Source organism: Puma concolor, chromosome E1 (assembly GCF_028749965.1).
Source record: "Puma concolor isolate L17-30 chromosome E1, mPumCon1.1.hap2, whole genome shotgun sequence".
Taxonomy (NCBI): domain Eukaryota; kingdom Metazoa; phylum Chordata; class Mammalia; order Carnivora; family Felidae; genus Puma; species Puma concolor.
The window spans coordinates 51,676,532-51,693,136 of NC_141680.1; the positions used below are offsets into that span (position 1 = coordinate 51,676,532).

General features: G+C 47.1%; 1 long non-coding RNA gene across 1 annotated transcript; it reads left to right on the forward strand.

The window, feature by feature from the left end:
* Positions 1 to 235: 235 nt before the first annotated feature.
* LOC147574491 (uncharacterized) lies at positions 236 to 15,808 on the forward strand. Its single transcript, XR_015244255.1, has 3 exons — positions 236 to 459; positions 5,487 to 5,774; positions 14,403 to 15,808. It is a non-coding gene; the product is annotated as an uncharacterized LOC147574491 (long non-coding RNA).
* Positions 15,809 to 16,605: the final 797 nt, after the last annotated feature.

Consider the following 16,605-nt stretch of genomic DNA (forward strand, 5'->3'; position numbering starts at 1 on the left):
TTGCTAATTAATTCTGGCCTCTCCTCGGTGAGCCTCTCTGTAGGTGGGATTTGTCCGTCTTCTCATGGATGGAGGACACCTGCCAAGAGAGGAAAGGCTAAGAGCCGTCATTGTGATTCTGAGCCTCCCAGTTTCAAACCCCTTTGAGTCCAGTGCCAGCCCTGGCAAAACCCCCTGTTCCCTGAACAATGCTGTTAAAAAAACCCGAAGGCAGCTGCTCAGAAGACAAGTCCGAGATGGCGGAGAGGGACAGTGGGGCTCCTGCTGGCTTCCCGTCCACTGTGTTTTGATCAAAGCCCTGGTTCTCGGTCCCTTCTGTGTGCAGCCAGATGAAAGGCATTGTTGGGCACCTGTTTGCAAAGAAGTGGTGTTTCCTCACAGGACGGCTCACACACGCCTGGGACCGCTCAGTAGGGACGACACTGACAAGTCCACCCACAAGTTCAGGGACCCATCCCGGTGAGTCAACCATGGGTGAGTGTCAGGTCCCGCTGAGGGACTAGACCGTACCCTTGGGTGTCATTGACAGGACTGGGGCCACGCAGGATGAAAGGGAGGAAGGGCACAAAAGAGAAGAAAGGAGGTGATGCCACGTGGGTGGTTGAGTGGGCTCAGCAGAGAAGCAGACTGGCTGGGCCCCAAGATTGGAGCCTCCCCTCAATCAGCCACAGACCAGTGAGGCCAGGCTCCATGCCCTCTGGGGTCTGAATCCCATCTTTGGTAGAAATCTCTTGAATTCTCCGCTTGCCTTCCTCAGGGTCCTGACCTGTGCTCTTCTCTGAGGCTGGGAGCCTCGACTTGCTGTTTGGACCTTGGACGAGCTCTATCCTTAGCTCTCAGGGACCAGGACCCAGGGCTGCCCGCATAAGGAAGACAAGGGCTGGTTCTGTCTCTGGGTGGTGAGGCCTCTGAGGGTTCTGCCAGCTGTTCCTGACACGGGGCAGTCATGCCCCTGTCTGGGGAGCTGGGAGATTCCCTTACATGCCATTCTGCGAAAGAGGCAGGAAGCCCCTCCTTGCGCGGGTCTGGGGTTGGAGTCCCCCTTTCACAGTCACAGCCACTGCCTTCATTAGGATGCATCGAAAGAGCTCAAGGACATTTTCATCCAGCCCTAACGCGTGAAAGAAGCCAGGCCATAACCCCACGAATCAGTCATATACATTATTTACATTTCTCCATTTTTCATCTGTAAAAATATAAGTTTTTATGTAGCCATAATTGTGGAGCATAAATATTTCATTCAGCGTTATTTCCTGTATATTTTCCAACATTCTACCTAGTGACCATATTTATTGCTTTTGCATTCGCCTAATAGACCACTGAGTTAATCACACTGAAATTTACCTCGTCACTCTTCCACATTCGACATTTCTTTTGCCTTTAAATTCTTACTATTGCAAAAAGGTAACAAACATCTGTATACAACTAGCACTTTTCTCCTGCTTCTCCTTCTCCTCCTTTTCCTTCTCCTTCTCTTTCTCCTCCTCCTCCTCCTCCTCCTCCTCCTGCTCCTCCTCCTCTTCCTCCTCCTTCTTCTGAATTATTTCCCTCAAGTAAATTTCTGGGGGTGGGATTACCGGATCAAAGGAGAGCAACATTTTTATGGTTCTTGATATATGTGGCCAAATTATTTTCCAAAACAGGTGTATCAATTTTCATAGCCAGAGAGATGTAGGGGTATGTTGCAATGGGGGTGGGGGCAGGATTTAAATTTTCAAGATAGACTTTACTTATTGTTGTTGTTGTTTCTTCCTCCTGCCCGTAATGGGGGATTTTCAGCCCTGTGGCAATCCTCTGGATATGCTTCAGGTGGTTTTCATTTACAAATGCTATGTTTTTACATTCTTGTAGCCTGTTATTAGAAGATCCAAATGTGGGCATGGGGGGTGGAGAGGGGGCACTCACTAAGAGATAATGGGATGGGAGCTGGGGTTTGATGATGGATTAAAGATGGGTAGGGCAGGGGCGCCTGGGTGGCTCAGTCAGTTAAGCGTCTGACTTCAGCTCAGGTCACGATCTCGCGGTCCGTGAGTTCGAGCCCCGCGTCAGGCTCTGGGCTGACAGCTCAGAGCCTAGAGCCTGCTTCCAATTCTGTGTCTTTCTCTCTCTCTTCCCCTCTCCCACTCATGCTCTGTCTCTGTCTCTCAAAAATAAATAAACATTAAAAAAAATTTTTTTTAAATATTGGGTAGGGCAAAACATGGAGGTCAAAACTCATGGGTCTTTGGGTGGGATGCCTGGATGCTGGTACCTTGCAGAAGACTGGGACTAGAGGAGGAACCCACTGGGGTAGAAGTGAGTCATGATGGGAATCACAACTATGGTGGTAGTAAAGGGAAACACGTGGATCGTGGAACGCGATTCTGAACGCCATGGTTTCTTTTTTTTTTTGAATTTTTTTTTTTCAACGTTTATTTATTTTTGGGACAGAGAGAGACAGAGCATGAACGGGGGAGGGGCAGAGAGAGAGAGGGAGACACAGAATCGGAAACAGGCTCCAGGCTCTGAGCCATCAGCCCAGAGCCCGACGCGGGGCTCGAACTCACGGACCGCGAGATTGTGACCTGGCTGAAGTCGGCCGCTTAACCGACTGCGCCACCCAGGCGCCCCGGAACGCTGTGGTTTCAAATCCTATTTCTACCACTCAGAGGCTGTGTGAACTCCGCAAATATTTCATATCTCTGATTCTCAGTTTTCCTTATTTGAAAAACAGACAGAAGTACGTACTTCATGGGATTGTTGTGAGGATTACATGAGATGGTGTATGTAAAACGCTCAGCTCGGTGCCTATCATTTAGCAAGAACATGATGTGGGGTAACTACATTATGCTACTGTCAATAGGTTGCACTGAATAACGAGGTGTTTTTCTATTAATGCTTTTCCAAGATGTGAGAAACGAGAATTCCCTGGGAGAATAAGAGTTGTTTTTTTGTTGGTCGGTTGGTTTAAATTTTGGACTATTATTTGCTGCTGCGTTAGAAATCCTGCCTTCACCATTGATGCATTCAGCTGTGGGTAGACCAACCTAGGTCTCACCAAGGTTGCGGGATGGCTAATTTTTTTAAAGCGAAGGTTCATGTCCAAGTTCTGCATAACTTAAATGGCACATTGAATGTCAAGCACGCAGTACGGTGCCTTACTTACTGGTCGCTAAGCCAGTTCTAGCGATTAGTAATATTATCGTTTCTTCCATTAAAGTGGCAGTGGAGAAGCAGGGACAACTCATGCTTTAAAAACTGATTCTACCGACTTTTGGAAATTAGTTCACCTTCCTGGTTACGTGTGAATTAAGCCAAGACCAAAAACATTTGGTATGTGTGGAATCCTACTTCAGCTGATGGTTGAAAGTGGCATCCATGAGTGTTTGTTTTCAATTGCAATGACTACTTTAGGATGAAAATGGTTATCGGGGCTTTTTGACGCCCTGCTCTCTAGATTGGCATGGATACAGGAGCAAAGGATTGGGACGGCACCCTGAAATGTTCATGTTACCATTCGATACAAACAAACAGGGGTGCTTTCTCATCTCTACTCGGAGAGGCGTGAATTCTCACACTACAGTTCAGTTCTTTCGCTATGATTTCCTTTCATTCTTTTTTTAAGCTGAAGTATAGTTGACATACCATATGACATGCCTTTCAGATGTGCAACTCGGTGACTCCACTACTCTATACATTATGCTGTGCTCACCACAAGCACAGCCACCATCAGGCACCCTACAGAGCTATTACAATAACCAGATCATCAGTTCTTAATATCAGCGCCGGCCAATAAGGCAGCCATCGAGAGTGTGTTCACGAGAACCCACCCAGGTGGGTTTTGCCCAAATATTTCCACCTGCTTTGCCACACCCGCCCAACAGCCTAGCCACTGGATAATCAGGTGTCGGGCAAGAAGCCCCCACCGACTCTGGCGGTTGGAGGGAAAACAGAAATCTACTGGAAGATGCATTTTAAGAGGGAAACAGTAAGCGATTTAGTCAAAGCTGATAGGAACTGTTTTGGGTTCCTTCCCCGCCACACTATTTCCACCTCTGTTCTTCTCACCCCAGATTCCAATGAGAACAGATATAAGGACCCAAGGCCAGTTAAATTTTCAGAACAGAAGTCTCCTTTGGAACTAGGCTGGAGTCACCACCATCCATTTCTCCTTTGGATGGGACTTATGTCGAGGACTTGAAGGGTTTGCTGCGGGAAAGGCATCAGCCGAACGCGTGTGCAGCTGCTATAACGTTATTAGCCACGCTCCTAATTAATCCCCCGGAATCCCAGGCATTTTTCCTTCTGTCCTTGGCTCAAATGAAGGTGTGTTAACAACTCCTTGCTGCTGAGTTCCTCAATGAGCCCCACACCCTCTTCCAGAGCTGCTATAATTTTATCGAAATGGGACCCATTCCCTTTGATCTCTTCTGGTTCTTAAATCCAGCAGTATGTTCGAACATCAATAGAAATGGGGTTTCAAGCTTCCTCTTTCATTATCTTTCTCAAAGATAAAAAATAAAAGAGCAAAAGGGAAAAAATATCCTAAGCTTTGTAGATGAGGCAATATTTTTATAGTAATTTCTTTATCTGATTTAATCGGATCAACAAAAGGTGTTTGGAAATATAGGCCCGCTCTCATCTCTCCATTTTGAAGGTGGCTTTTCTTAAAAGTAAATAAAAGCAGCAAACAACTACCACCACCCTCTGCAAACACTGGAGGCTCCCTGCGTGGTCCATGACTGTGGGTGAGGGGAGGTTTCTGTGTGTTCTCAAGCTCTGGGGGTCTTGAGGTGAGTCTGAGAGCTTTGTGATCAAGGATGAGATTCAAGCCTTGCAATGAACTATCCTAGTTTTCAAAAAGGAACTTTGTGTTCTTGGCAGGGTGGGGAGAGTAGACTTCTAGATTAGAATAATTAAATATCTGACCCACGACTCCCCAAATGCCTGTGGCTTCTTGGGCTTTGATGTGGGCAGCTTACTGTAGAATGGAAAAGTACAGCTTCTTCTCAAGGCCATCAGCATCTGGGAGTGAGGAAGGCTAACAGTGAAGAACTCCAGGGTCTCTGGCTTGAAAACAGACAGGACCCCAGCCAGAGTATCTGGGCAGTAGGAATGTGAGCACGCACGACTCTTGCAGACATAACTCTTACGCTTGGCCAGTGGTTCATATCTCTGCCACCCTCCATAGCCTTCTTCTGAACCCCACCATCACTCACTCCATCCACCCTCGTTGGCCTTTTCCAGTTTCTCCTTCTCGCCGTCTCCCTCCCATCAAAAGTCTTTGGAAAGGGCCATTCTCTCTGCCCAGAATGTTTTCATCTCCTCTCTCTTTATATATTTAACCCCTATTCCTTCTTTATCCCTTCTTATCCCTCTCTGCCCAACAGTGTATCAGTTCGGGTAGGATAGGCTAAGGTGTGGTAACAAACAGCCTTTGAAACTCAATGGCTTAACACGACAAAGGTCTGTTTCCTACCACCACTAAAGTCTGCTGTGTCTCTCAGCTCTCCCAGGTGACTCCTCGAAGCAACCACTCGGAGATCCAGAATCTTCCCATCATCTGGCTCTGCCATTTTGGAGATGGCCAAGTGACAGTGTAGAAGATTGCATGTAGGATATTTGCTGGAAATGGCTTCCCTCATTCTGCCTTTATGCCATTGGCCAAAACCTAGTCACATGGACCCACCAGATGCAAGAAAGGCCAGGAAATGTGATCTTCTTATGTGCCCAGGAGGAAAACGGAAGTCTGATGACCACATAGCATTGTTTCTGCTGCAAGTGTCATTTCCTCAGTAAGCCTTTGTTACCTCCCTGGTGGGATCACATCTCCCAAGTTTGAAGCACCTATTTACTCTGGTTTTTCTTCTTCAAAGTACTTGCTACAACTGCAACGTTACATTAGTTTGTGATTATCTGGTGAAAGTCGATCCCCTTGAACGTATTGTAAACCCCATGAGGGCAGGGTCCTGTCATGGCCTGCCTGGGGCACAGCAAGTGCTCAGTTAATATTTTTTTGAATGAGGGAATTGGTCCATCCAACTGGCCACTCCTTAGGACAATGGTAGGCAGAGCCCAGGACCCCACTGCAGATACAGCCTCTGCCTCTGGCACGTTGAGGTCTATGCTAGAAACCAGATGTTTACACAGCCATCTTTTACTAAACGATTTTGTGTTGGGCCTGATTTTTGGAATCACTCCTGAATCCACGTCCCATGAAGGTGTTTCTGATTGGCTGAGCCTAAGTCACATGACTTTGTTGCATAGAAGGATGGAGCCTAGGATACGGTTTGGCATGATGTCAGGAAGGCATGGAAGGCTTCTAGACTTCAGAGACTCCTGGAGTGACCCCTGATTGCACTAAGGGCATGCCAACGTTTCTTTGGTTCTCTTTTTCAGAGTATGATGAAAGTTTCAAAGTTTTCAATGTTTGATGAAACATGGGACCATAGAGCTAAAGATGGCGAAAATATATTTAAAAGAAATCGGATTCTAAACACAAATTGTTTCCACCTTTCATGTTATTTTTTCACTAATTTGCTTTGTTTTTTTCTCTCTTGAACTTAGCCAGATAGCAGTAAAACCCTTGAGGAGCAGATGGCAGTGGGGGAAGGGCTCAGGCTAGCTCCAGCCCCACCCCCCCTTCCACCAGCCCCCAAGGCTTGGGTCTCAGCTGCTTCTGCCTGGACTCGGGCCCTCTGTTTCCATCAGGCGAGGTGATGGTCTGAACCAGGCCCCTTGATCATTGGCGGGGTGCTGGGAGCTGGGAACCTAGCAGCACAAAGCTTCCCCTTCAGCCTGCCTGGCAAAGCACACTTTCAGGAATGCCATGCATGCTGGCTGTCAGCCCCGGGCATCTTCCAAAGGACACTCAGTGAGCGGGGGGAAGGGGGAGCACCAGTGGCACTGCATTGACAAAGACTTGGCGTCTTTGCTGACCTGCAGAAGACAGAGTGTGTGGCTGAGCAGACCCGGGGCCGAGGGTAAGTGAGGAGAAGGAGGCTTAGAATCTGAGTCTAGGCCAGTATCGAAGTTGCCCTTCAGACCAGATCCATGTGAAAGGGAACAGATCTTGCTGGAACAGGTTAAATCCAAGAGTTGGGGTCAGGAATGACAAAGAACAGATGGTCCAAGCCACTCCCCCCACCCCCGATTAGCCTGCAAAATCTGGAAGAGAGGCAGAAGAATCTCACCATAAGAAGGTCATAGATTTCACAGCAGCCAGAGACTGTGGCCTTGAACTGCAGAAATGTGGATTTATTTCTTCCAACCAGTCTCGTTTGGATCTATTCATAATGCTCCTTGGATGTTCCTTCTCTTTCCTTTCTCCCGTATCGGTTAGGAAAGGCTAGTTTTTGCTGCAGTAACAAAAATCCTTCAAATCTCAGCAGCTGTCTGTGGCTCACTCCCTGCGTGTGTCCATCACGGGTCAGCAGGTGTTCTGTGGCAGGCTGACACAGCAGCCACCGTCATGAACATTCCCAGCCATTGTAGCAGAGGGAAAAGAGAGCCCTGAAGGGTCTCTCGTTGGCAATTCAATGCTCCAGCATGGAAGCAACACCACTTTTTCTTGGATTCATTGGCGAGAACTACCTACCGGCTCCCACCCACAGTAGGCGGGCCCGAAAGTACAATCTTAGATGTGCAAGAATTGGAAACACAGGGTAGAAAACCCTGAAGACTACTCACTACCCTTTCTCTTCCTCCACCCCTAAAAGAGGTCTCTTTTGACCTCTCTGGCCTCTTCACAGGGTCCTAGTCCATGAAGGAAGCTCGGGGTCAGGTCCTTTGGGCTTCAGGTATATCTCTTACTTCCAGCCCTCAGTATCCATGGAAGAGGACGTCTGTGGGTTGTCAGAGTGAAGCGTTTCCAACTTAGATACATCTTTCTTGTGTTATTATTGATGGCGTCTCACAGCGTTCCTTTGGAAGCATTGCTCTCCACAGCACACTGTATGACAGGGTACAAGTCTACCTGGGTGTAGATTCGAAAACTACATGCCAACGGTTCTCAGAGGGTGATCACTGGGCCAGCATCATCGGCACCATCTAGGAACTTGTTAGAGATGTGACTTCTTGGGTCCCTTCCCACACTTATTGAATTGACATCTCTGGGGCTGGTTGTCCAAGGATGAACTCACTCAAGTTTAAGAGCCACTGGTATACACCATCGATTTCTGTGTGGTCTTGAACAAGTACCCGAATCCCTCGGAGTCTCAGCTTTCGTATCTGCAGAATCAGAATAGGTGCCCCCACACGGTAAGGTCGGTGGCTCTCGGTACAGAGAATCTGATACAGAGTAGGGTCTCTTTGAGTGGTTTTTTGTTCCCCCTTCTTTACCTCCCTGTGGCAAATTGTTCTTTCCCAAAAGAGCCACACCAGCATCTCCCATCCCACGTGTTCTTTGTATACTGTGACAATCAATCCTCCCCTTGAGTGGTGGGGTCCACATACTCTCCCTCAAACCTGGGAAGACCTTTGTGATGGCCTCAACCAATTGAATATGGCAGAGGTGATGTCCGGTGACTTCTGAAGTGAAAGCACGAAAAGGCATGCATGTCCCTCTTGCTCTCTTTGGGCTTTTCTAAAATTTTTTTTTTAAACATTTACTTATTTTTGAGACAGAGAGAGACAGAGCATGAACAGGGGAGGGGCAGAGAGAGAGGGAGACACAGAATCCGAAACAGGCTCTAGGCTCTGAGCTGTCAGCACAGAGCCCGACTCGGGGCTCGAACTCACGGACCGTGAGATCATGACCTGAGCCGAAGTCGGACGCTTAACCGACCAAGCCACCCAGGCGCCCCTCTTTGGGCTTTTCGAAACCTAGCCACGTGCTGTGAGAAAGCCCAGACTCGCCATGTGGAAAAGCCACATAGAGAGGCCATGCGTAGGCCAACAGCCCTGCTGACAACTGATATCAACCATCAGATGTGTGAGGGACGACACATGCAGACGATCCCAGCCCCTGCTGGATGTGCCACTGCATCGTCTTCCCTCCGAGGCACCCGACGTTGTGAAACAGAGAGAACTACCCTCACTGTGTCCAAGTTGCTGCCCAGAGAAACTGTCAGGATAACATAGTGGTTGTTTTACCCCAGTATGTTTTGGGCGGTTTGTTTTCCATGGGTAGAAAATGTGCCCCCTACGTGTCGACCTGGGATTTCAGCCACGCTGGCCTAGGGCATCTGAGACTGGAGGGGCAGAAGCCAGCGACAGTGGGCTGGAGATGTGGACAAAAGGCCAAGTCCCACCAACCCTGTCCTTGCAGGAACCCCCTGAGGCCATAGAATTCTGAAGAGTATACAGTAAGGACTTGAGATGGAAGAGAATGTTCAGCTGCCATTCACCAAGAGGCGGTCTCTCCTGCAGTTTCCACCAGGCTGGCCCCTAGTGTTTGCCCGGCTCAGAACCCTCCCCACCACAGGCCCAAATAGCTAGACATTCAAAGCAATCAAGCCAAAACACTGTGAAGTGAGCCGCATCATCTCATCATGACATATATAAGTTCAGGATGACCTGGAAGGCCAGGTTCAGGTTCTAGGTCCCTAGGAATTTCTTGTTGGAAGGTGGTGACATCTGAGGATCCAGCTCCTAGCTTATGACCTGCCTCCCTTCAGTCTCCGCGCTCAGCATCATCCCACATGATCTCAGGGTCCTCGCTGGTAAACTGAGGCTCTGCACACTATCCCCTTCTCAGCATGCAATGAGAATTAAAAGCAACGAACGTGCGCTGGCTTGTAGTCATTGCTCAATAAATAGGAATAATAATAACAGTATTTTGATGTTAAATATTTTAGGTGCTATCATTTGGAAGAAGACTTTGATCTATTTTGTAGAGCTCCAGGGTATATAATTAAGAACCAGTGGTTGGAAGTTATAAGAAAGCAGATTTTTGTCTCAGCCTAGAAAGATCTTTCGACAATAACATTCTGAAAATGGGTTGAAGTCCTTTGGGAAGTAGAAAGGTGCCAGATGTGAACTGGATTAGGCGGCCTTAAAAGTTTACTTCTAACTCTAACTCTGTGTGAAATCATCTTTCGACTTTGGATGTGTGCTTGGGTTTTATCTTTGGGATTCAAGCATCACCCTGATGGTTAACCTTCAGTGTTCAGGAACCATGTGCCCACAATTTACACATCAGACCGCACATTTAAGTAGAAGCCCCATAAAGCTCTTTGAAAGAGTCAACTTAGCATCCTTTGCGGTTATAATAGGACTATTCTATTCAAGCTACTAACGTCCAACTAGCTCAGCAAAAAGAGAGACTTTCCTGGAAGAATACTGAGGAGTAATATGAAGTCCAAAGAACAGTAAGAGAGGCAGAGAGCAGGGGAGGGGCTCAGGACCACGTGGAACCAGGAACTGAGACTTTGTTGAGATAGCTCTACCCCGCACCTTTCCGTCTTGCCTCCACCAGGCCCCCTCTCCTCTCATGGGCTTTGTCCATACAGTGGACCACATGTAGCCCAGCCACCCTGCTCCACGGGCTCATACACACAACTTCAGCCACCAGAGACCTGGCTCTCTTTCCGGGTTGAGTCTCAGATTTCTTAGGAACATAGTGTGATTGGCCCAGGCCAGCCCAGGCACCTGCTTTTGACCAATCGCGTGTGACATAAAATGGTTTCTTCTGTGACAGTGTGGGAGGGAAGTGATGAGCGTGGAGGGGACAGACCGGGGAAGCCGGACTGGGCAGGTGCACATACTGTCCAGTCGACAGATGTTGGCCCTCTCTGCTTGGCCTTTGGCCTTGTTGGTTGAGACTGGTGGAATGTGTTCTTGAACTTGGCTGGACTCTCACTGCCTCTCAGCTGGGGAACTCTGTTAGGAGTTACATGTCCTCCTAAATATGCTTCCCAAGATGAAAGCTGCTTCTGGACCATCCTCTAACTTACCGCTCTGATAGGCCTGTCTTCTGACCGGTGTCCAATGGGTGTCCAAGAGTCAGGCAGTGTCCCATCATCCCACTCAGTGGCCAAAACACTGCTGTAATCCAGACATGTGGACGGAAGGGGTCAGGGCCAAGGTTTCAGGAGGGGGCCAGGTGGCAAGAGGTTATCTGAGGTGCTGCTTGCTTTCAAGCCTCAGGGTTGAGTCTAGGATTTTCCTAACACGGCAGGACTTTATTCTCACGGAAAAGTTTAAATCCCAATCGTGCCATTTGAAGACTCAGAATTCTCTGGGAAGTCTTTGGAAGGAGGTCTTGGGTGAGGTCAGGCCTCAGTGGAGCTTGCTAGGATATGGGATTGTGTTCACATCCTTGTAGTTTGGAATCTGTTTGGAATACTCCACACACACACTATAAAGGTATAAAGGTATAAATATATATATGCATATGTATATGCACATACATATACTATTAACGCATATACTTACATACACACATGTACACACATATATGTGGGTGTGTGTGTAGATATGTATTTTTTTTTTGAGAGAGAGAGAGAGAGAGAGAGTGAGTGAGGGAAGGGGAGAGAGAGAGAAAGAATCTTAAGCGGGCTCAGTGCTCAATGTAGAACCCAATGTAGGGCTCGATCTCACGACCCTGGGTTCATGACCTGAGCCGAAATCAAGAGTCAGATGCTCCACTGACCGAGCCACCCAGGTGCCCCAGTATTTCTTTTTTTTAATTATGATGCTCTTGTTTTAAGTCATGATGCCCTTTTCACACTTCTTTTGCCCTCCCCTGCAGGTTGGCAGTCCTTACCTTTCAATCACGTACTTCTTTCTTCATGGTGGATCGCAGCCAACCTACGACCCAAACAAGACACGTGGGTGGGGTGGGCAGTGGGAGTGGGGTGTCATTTGCCTTCCGCAGACCAGGGGATGTTTTCACAGTGGGGCATATCCCAGCATCTAAGAGTGCCTCTGGGCTAGCCCTTTCTCTTGGGGAAGGAAGGAGGGGCTGTATTCTTCTGCCTGGGGGCTCACTCACTGTGTCCTTGGGGCTCTGACCGCTCAGTCCTACAGGGAAGGTGGATGGAACAAAGAAAGGGGAGGAGGGAGGGTCAGCAATTTCCCCCTTTCCCACTCGTCCCTCTGGGTCAGAAGCAACTTCCCCACAAAGCTTCCCCCCACCGTGACCTCCCCCACTGCAGCCACCCGTCCTGGTGCTCACCTGTGTTTACCCCAGCAGGGGGCTCTCCTGGGTTTCATGGCACCTGAAATGTCTATACATTGGGGGAGATCTTCTTTAAGAAAAAGAATCCAAATTATGAACGTAGAATTAGGTATAAAACCGCATATTTATTTAGAAGGATTGAATAAATTGCAAAAATTACAAACTTTTACAAGCTGGCAAATACTACACATGTTTACATTAAATAACTCCCACCTTTATATTTTATTCCTACATGTTTTGACTGTATATTCTTTTTTAAAGGTTATTTATTTATTTTGAGAGAAAGAGAGAGAGGACACATGCAGGGGAGGAGCAGAGAGAGAGGGAGAGAGAGAATCTCAAGCAGGCTCCACGTTGTCAGGACAGAGACGGATGCAGGGCTCGAACTCACGAACCACGAGATCATGACTCGAGCCGAAACCAAGGGTCGGACACTTAACGGAATGAGCCACCCAGGTGGCCCGTGATTGCATATTCTTGAATTGCCTCTTCATAGGACGATGATTTTGCGATGTTATTTTCCATAGGAAATTAGAAAGATAATGAAATCCTTCCCATTAGCAGGTTGAGATGTGTTTATCATTTAATGTTGAGACACTTCAAGTATGCGACCTCACATACTTGAGGCTTGTGGTCCTGCTACGGGTTTGTGCCATTCAGACTCAGGATTCTGATACATCTTGCTTTATGCAATTCCCATCAAAAAATAAAACAAATGGGGGTGCCTGGGGGGCTCGGTCAGTTGAGCGTCCAACTTCGGCTCAGGTCATGATCTCACAGTTTATGGGTTCGAGCCCCGCGTCGGGCTCTGTGCTGAGAGCTCGGAGCCTGGAGCCTGTTTCAAATTCTGTGTCTCCCTCTCTCTCTGCCCCTCCCCTGCTCACCCTCTATCTCTGTCTCTCTCAAAAATAAATAAACATAAGAAAAAAAAATTAAAAATAAATAAATAAATAAATAAATAAATAAATAAATAAAACTAATGATAACTATACTGGAATTTAAATTTTTTGTAATGCTTAACACTAAAAATGTGTGTAAGTTAATACATAAAAGAAAAGAATGTGCGTTTATAATTGTATAGGCTACGTCATCAGGTTATTCCCATCAGGAGGTAAGAGGACTTTTGTTTTGACCAGACATTAATGAGGATCAGAGTTTCTGCTTCAACTGTACGTGGCCGATGGCTGGATGGATTTCCCCTAGGCTGGCTTCTGGCTCCGCACATTTCAAATCTCGTTTGTCGTCCACTGTCCACAATTTCTGGGGCTCATCACGCTGAGCGGATTAGCACATGGACTGTAGGCTTCTTCCTGGAGACCACTGCTCCACTATAATGCCTACTGTTGACTTCCTTACCTGTGGACGTGACTGTGAGTGACATAAATACATCTCATGGAACCCAAACTAAAGGCATCCCCCATTCAGGTTCTTGGCTGGGTCCCCCAGAATGCCAAGGCCACTCCAATGCTAGCGGACACAGGGCACAGTGAAACAGAGGGCGAGTCAGACTGGAAAGAGGCCGTGGCCTTACAGTTACCATTCAGACATCTTTGTGAATTTTACAAAATGTTTGATCCCGTGAACACAGAACTAGGGCCCCTTCCAGGTGGGTTGATGGGCCCAGAAGCCCAGCTTCACGCTAAAGCTGCCACCATAGCTCTTCACACCAGAAGTACCGGTCGTCTGGCAGTTTGATCGGGACAGGGCCTGAGCCTTGCCCGTGCGTAGGTCTACCAATGGTGTGTTAGTAAATCAGGCTTTCAAAAAAAAAAAAAAAAAAAGCATAGGTAATAATCAAGGGTACCAACATAAAGAACGCGTCATGCACAATTAAATAAAATACAAATTTTTTGAATTGTACATTCCATACGGCCAACTGATGCTTTTCATAGATTTCTGTCATGCTCTTAACATCTGCAGCCAACCCATGACTGAAGAAAGATAGTCCTGACATGCACGTTGACTGGTATTTTCACTTACTGATGTGACAAGGAAGGTGAGAGGGAAGTGACGTAGATGCATGTAGAATTTCCTCGTTAGTCAGCAATGGGAGGGACGCGTTTCCTGAATTGGATAATGGTTTTCAAAGCAGGCTCCACGCTGACAGCAGCGAGCCCGGTTCGGGGCTCCAACTCATGAACGGTGAGATCATGACCTGAGCCAAAGGCAAACGCTGAACCGACTGAGCCACCCAGGCGCCCGAGGTTTCTCTGTATGGTATTCACCATGGAAAAAATGACGTAAATGACACACTATTAGCCTGAACCTGCATCATCAACGCTTTCCCTCTCTCTTCCTTAAGTGCGGATGGTCCAGAGGACAACAAATCAAGCCTTGGTCCGCAGCGCTTGTCAGTTTCCTCGGTGTACCTGTTCTGACCGGGGCTGATTTCAGGTGACCAGCGTGAACATCACTGAACAGGAAATCGGGGAGTGACACCCAAGAGCACACCACACGATGCCATTTCCACCTTACGGATACCACAGGTGTAATTAACCCAACGAGCACGGATAACTGTAAAACGTAGCGACGTTTTGAATTTTCACCGCTTCTGTTTTCAACGTAGTTTATTTAACGTTACACCAATATCATTGAATTTTAAATAACGGCTTTGTTTCACAGCTGGTTTACAAAATTCCCTACAGTTTCACCACAGGCACTTGTGAGCCTCGCCAGCCCCAGCCGGGGTGTCTCTAGCGCTTCGCAAGAGGCATGGACAGATGTGGGTCTCGGGAATGAATGCTTTCACAATGACTTGTCTCTGACTCTCTGAGGGCCTGGGCCAGTCACTCGCCCTCCTTTGTCTCTCCATCTCAGCCAAGAGGCTATTAATGCCTACTTCATAGAGGTGTTGGGAGTTAATTAAGGTTCGCTAAGTGCTTTGAAATCCACGGATGAAAGGCCCAGTGGGGGAGAACTTTATTATTATTCCATGTATCATCTTAAGAAGTGTAGGGTGATGATAGCCACCTGGCACTTTTCATCTTCAAAGTGTTCTCCAAACGTTATAGCCAATTAAACGTCACCGTTCCCTGCCCCCGTGAGTGGGTGTCCTCTAGAGAGGGAACCACGTGGTGAGTGGGTGACTCTTTCACCCTTGGCCACCAGGGAGTGGGGGTCAGGGTGAGGATATCAGGTCTTCCAGCTGCGGTCTGCCCCTTGGGCTGTGCTTCCTCCCACCCAGCCCCCCCATCCTCTCTACAGCGGTGTGGTAGTGAGGCCTGCCCAAGCCCCGAGATCTGGAAAGCCCTTTGCTTCTTCCGTGATGCGTGTGATGCTACTCATCAAACGTTGTCCATTCTAGGATGCATTTTTCCTCTCTCACGTTTGAACATCCCTGAAATCTGTAGGCACCTTCCAGTTGACGAAGGATCACAGTTTGGTCGGAAGTACATGCAATAAACACAGAAAATAATAGATAGGAGTGTGGTCATAATAGCTGTCGTCAGCAATTGTCGACATACGATACTGTTACACGTTCTAGAACTCACAGCTTTGCGGTTTATTTCCCGCTCATTTTTAGAAGAAACTCTTTTCCCCAGACCCTTATTATAAGTAACATATGGTCACTATATGAGGTGGAAAACGAGATAATTCAGGTAAAGAAAAGGCAGCAAAAATCGTAAATCTCAAATTTTTGCTGTTGTAATGTCATGGTGACAGAAATGACACACTCTTAACCTTGACCTGAATAAATTATTAACCTTTTTTCGGTCACTTCCTTCAATCGAGAGATTCAAGAGAACAATAAATCAAGCCGTGGTCTGGAATGTTTGCCGATTTCCTTGATGTGAATACCCAGAGATCAATGCCAGCAGCATATTACTGTATTTCCTTCCTGTTTTCTCTTTTTATTATTGGGAACATTTCTCTCCTCTGGTTATAAAAAGTAAGTTATGTCTATTGTAGAAAATCAGAAAATATAAAGCCCAGCGTAATATAAAATACAGGTCGCCATTAATCCTATCGTTCAGAGTGGCCACTATTAAACTTGTAGTAAGTATTCTATTTCTATATTGCATAAGTAAGTCGTGTTAATTACAGAAAACAGACAAAAAGACGAAAAATCTGCATCAAGCTTTCTGAGGAGTTTCCTCCTACCAATGATTTATATTTGCCTTTATTTCTATCTGGAAATATCGGTATCTATATTTATATCTATAAACACACAAAACGTGTGTTTATAGACATGAAGTGTATATAATGTTTCTCGAGTTTTCAATTTAACTCACATGCTGTTCAGAACTAGTATTTACCAGCATGAATCATACATACCGACAGTCCCCAACTTAGGATGGTTTTTCGACTTTACCTTGGTGCAAAAGCGACAGGTATACAGTAGAATCTATATTTCCAGTTTCGAATTTGGATCTTTTCCCAGGCTACCGACGTGCGATCCGATCCTCTCTTGTGATGTTGGCCGGGGGCGGTGAGCCACGGCCCCCAGCAGCCACACAGCCATGAAGGTCAACAAACACACCGACAATCATTCTCTACCCACACGA